Source organism: Prinia subflava, chromosome 16 (genome assembly GCF_021018805.1).
Source record: "Prinia subflava isolate CZ2003 ecotype Zambia chromosome 16, Cam_Psub_1.2, whole genome shotgun sequence".
In the NCBI taxonomy this organism is placed as follows: domain Eukaryota; kingdom Metazoa; phylum Chordata; class Aves; order Passeriformes; family Cisticolidae; genus Prinia; species Prinia subflava.
The window spans coordinates 10,892,070-10,896,820 of NC_086262.1; positions in this window are offsets into that span (position 1 = coordinate 10,892,070).

The following is a 4,751-nucleotide window of genomic DNA, read 5'->3' on the forward strand; positions in this document are numbered from 1 at the left end:
CTGCACTCCAGGGAGAGGTCATGGCAGAGAATCACAAGCTCCATCCCAAGTCAGTCCAAAATAAGAAACAATTTTTCAAAACATCCCAGCTCTCTGCAAACTGAGAGTCTGGAACAGAGCTTTTCCTCTGCCTCAAGGCAAAAAAAACCAACAAACCCACAGCTCTTTTCATTGGTGACCTTTACATTGTCAGGAAACTAGTACAAGCAATCTTCTTGGAGAAGCCATAGGAAAGGTGAAAAGAGAACATGGCATATGAATAAATGCAAATCCAGAGGGGTGTGAGGGAGGAAATCAGCATTATATGGTGCTGTGCCTCATCAAGATCTTAACTGGGAGAGGAAGCAGAGTAGATGAGATACCAGTTGTGATACCCCATTGATGTTGCTCTGGGGTACTTTGAGCTCCTAACCTGGAGCTTGGCAGCTACCCTGTAAAAGAGGTACAGGACTAAGGGCTGCTTGTCCCCAAGTCCCAGCCCCATGTGCTGCAAACCTGCTGCCTCCAGTGGCTCTCCCCATGTGAATCAGTTCCAGCAATACACAGGCCTGGAGACCAAGAGCAGATGCCAGATCTTCAAATTTCCCACTGAACTCCCTGATTTCACCCACATCGTGTTGTTTTAACAGTGTGACTGCAATGGGGACCACGAGGTCAGACTCCTCCCAGTGCCTCAGCTCTCGAATGGGACCCCTTGGCTGCCCTGCTTGTCCATCCTGCCCCAGCAGAGACGCCAGGCCAGCTCCCTCCCAGCCTCCCCACCTGGATCTCCTCCTGGCCAGGCAGGCAGATGTGCCTGTGGAAATCAGGTCTGTGCAAGAGCAGCTGCTGGTGGGCACAGCTGTGCCTGTCCTTTGGGGCAGGGAGAAAACAGATTCATCAATGAAACCGAATCCGGTTCATCAGAAATTACAGCCATCTGTCAGCTTATTAATAGGCACAGAACTCCTGTAAAGCACTGCCATTAATGCTCTGGGGAGATCTTTGTTTGGAGGAAAAAGTTTCGGTTGCAGCAACTGCAGTATTGGGTGGGGAAGGGTGGTTGATGGTGGAATTTAAACCAGTTTATCATTTCACTTCTGCAAAATCAAATTAGTGGATTCCTCTCCACCCTCCTCCAGTACAGCATCTTCCCCCTCACACAGCTAAAGCCTTACTTATTTGGCTTTTACGTATTACATCCCAGACCTTCTTTAGATCCCCAAAACACTCCCATGCCTGCTCATTTCTAAGGATTCTCCCTACTGAAGAGGATGCAGGTTAAGGTGGGAAAGCATGTCAATAACTTCCCCAACCCAATTTCTGCTAGGAACACATCCCAGCTTTGTCAGAGGGGCAGAGGGAAATCTGAAAATGTTTTCAGAAGAGACCTGTAAAACACAGAGACACAGCAGCAATGAAAAGAGCTCATTTTAATTTCTTATATCATGAGACTGAACATGTGGGGATGAGGGAAAGGAAATATGTTTCCAGATTATTTTAAACCATCCCTATTATTTCTGAGACATGCATTTAAACTGCAAGGGTTGCTCTTCCTTTCGTTAGAGCCAAGTTATTTTTGTGCTGTGCTTGATTCTCTTGTGAGAACAGGCAGCTAAAATAAACACTCTGTATCTATTCACATCAAAGTTTTTCCAAGAGGAATTGAAATATCGCTGATGTGGCCTATTTTTCCTTAACCTCCAGCTTCTTGTCCTTGAAGCATCGTGACCGGAGGAGCCGCCTCCCTTGCCGCGCCGCTGCGATTTGCTCGCTCTGAAGCCGACACAGTGGGTGCTCCAGGGATGAGCAGCATGAGCCATCTCACATCCATGCAATTTTTCTCATGCCTCAGCAGCTGGATACAGTGCAGCCAAAACACACGTTACAGGTCTGTCTCCTAAAGTGTGGGGAAGGGAATGCAAGGAGCCGTGTCCCTGATGCCTGCTCCCCCTGCTCCCCGCTGGGATTGGGACAGTGCTGCAGAATTCCCCTCCCAGCCAGGGAACTGAACCATTTAAGGGTGCTCAGCTCTCAAGTGGGCCACCTGCAGCTGTCAGACAACCTACAGCCACCGGAGCTGGGGTAGGAAAGCAGCAGCAGCTCCTAGAGAGGACAGTAAACCAGCCCTGGTGCCAGTGGGAGTGAGCAGCAGATGGGTACAGTGGCTAAAGACCTCAACCTGCTGCGCACAAAAAGCAAAGCTGAAGGCTGAAATAAGATCCCAGCTCTGGCAAAATAGACCTTTTCCAAGTACTCAAAAAGCTCCAAACAGCTGTGGGGAGGAAGAAAACTCTCAGGGCCTGTGGCAAAGCAGAGCAAGGCACACACACAAAGTCCCCTCTCGGGCAGAAGAGGCACCGAGCAGGTGACAGGGCTGGAGGGCCTGGGGACAGCAAGCTGGGCAGCTCACAGGCTCCTTCCTCAGGAACCACGACTGAGGAAAATTCTCAAGATACCTGACAAAACTTGCCTGGCCAGAAGACTCACAAGAAACCAAGAGAGCTCTAAGTCATGTTTTGTGGGATCAGAGAAAGACAGGACAGGTCCCAGGGGATGGCAGTGACAGCTTCGCTTGCCCTGGGGCCGTACCAGCAAACCCTCACAGCACCACCTGGCAGCTCTGAGGATGCTGAGGGCCAGACAAAAGGCTGAGTACAAACCTGTAATTGTAAGGTAAAGGATTTTAAGCACTATGAGGCTTCAGGGAAGGCATCCCTTCTGCATGTAACCAGGAGCAGGTCTGTGGATGCTGCTGCAGCCAGTGCCTCCCTGTACCACTGGGCATGGCACCAGGATCCAGCATTACAGGATTAGGTAGGCAATTATTCAGAGTCATCCAAACTCATTTTCATGTAAGGTGCTTGAGGAACTCCAGAGCATCTAAAAGATTTTTTGCAGAGCTGCACAGAGCTCTTAAAAATCCTCTGGTCTATTGTGTATTTTCCCTTTTTGCCTTAATCCAATATCAAGCATTTCTCCAGGGAATAATGTGCAGGCTGCTCAGCAGCATTAGCAGTAAGTCATTATTCTTTACAAATTGCAAGTCATGAATTTTAACAGCTCTGAGGAGAGTGTTCGTTAGTATTTTCCCAATTTCTATGATTAGAAATTGAATGGAGATTTACCCACAGCTTGTTATCAAAGCCAAAAGGCAGCAACATTTCCAGGCTTCTCTTTCCAAAGAGTGCTGCTCTGCTATTGTGTAGTTAAAAGGAATTAATGTTTTAAATATAACATTGTTAATCAGTTAAAAGTTACAAGTATGTCATGCAAATTGACATAAATCAGAAAATATCTCAACATGCTGCATTTCAACAGATGGCAAGTGGGAAATGTCAAACTACACTTTGCCTTGTGTAAAGAAAAAGATCCATTTAATCTTTAATTTCTTGAAGTATTTGTCAATTTCTTAGTAAATGAGCTGTTTGTAGGATTTTAGTCTTTTTTTTTAATATCTTTGCTGTATTCTTCTATTTTCCCCTGCAGTACAAGGGAACTGCAATGTAAGCAGAATCACCAGTATCTCCTAAAATATGTTGCACTGCCATTTGCTGTTACACTATTGGAGTATTCCACTACAAAAACAAAACCCTAAAAAAACCAATCAACCCACAAACTGGCTCCTTTGGCCATATGGTTATTTATACTTATTATAAATTAGGATATCTAAAAATTGCAGCTTTTAATACATAACACCAAAGAGTAGAAATATATTGGGGGTGCCAATACTTGTATTTATGGGAACATATGTTTAAAAAGGCTAACTTTAAAAGACTAGAGCTTTTCTAAGGGGGAAATTAATCTTGTGCTTTACAGTATCTGTGTTTCTACCAGCCTGGAGCAGAACAGAGTGCTGCTGTTGGAGTTTCAGGGATGCTTTGGAAACTGGGACAGCAGCATGAGGGGTACAGGCTGGGGGAGATGGGGATGAGAAATGCAGAGAGAGCAAAGGAAAATGCAGAGAGAAGAAATGAAATTTCTCAGAAAGAGAAACAGAGTTCTTCAGAACCTTTGGGGAAATGCACAGGTGGAAATAAACAGGAGTGTGTCACTTGGAAAAGGAGGTAAGCTGGGGGAGAACAGCCAATCCTAGGGTCAGCACATGCAAAGTCCTGTAGAGAAGAGGTAAAACTTCCATATTCTCCACACAAGAAAGAAACATTGAATGAAAAATAATTTCAGACTGTCCCAGGTGAAGTTTTCACAACACCAAAAGCTGGCTGAGAGCCCTCACCCTGGATCTGGGAAGGCAGCTGTTAATCCTCCCTTTAATATCAGAAACCCTTCATTAAATCCAGTAGATCAAAGCAGCAGCTCAGTTTTACTTCCCATTCCCTGGAGTCAGAGCAGACAGCTCTGCAAGGTGCCTGGAAACCTCATCACTGTCTGGGCAAAAATACTCACATCATCCTCAAAAGCACAGTGGAACTCTTTCTTTCAAGCTTCTGCCATTTAAACAACAACAAAACCCCCAAGTAAGTTTCAAAACACACTTGGTAGTAAAACCAAGTGTTGTGAATGTGTCCAAATGTTCCAGTTGCTCAGGAAGAAGCTGTTCCAATCAATTTCTTAATGTTTTTTTCATTCATTTTTCATGCCAATACCTACGTTTCAGTTAACTGGAAGCTGAAGTGGTAACTGAAACTTCATGTTTTGAAAGAAGTAATCTGTACATCACACATACATCATTGATTACAAAAAACCATTTTACTTCAACAGAGGAAGAACCAAGAAAGAAAAAATATAGTAAATAAGACAGACTGCTCAAA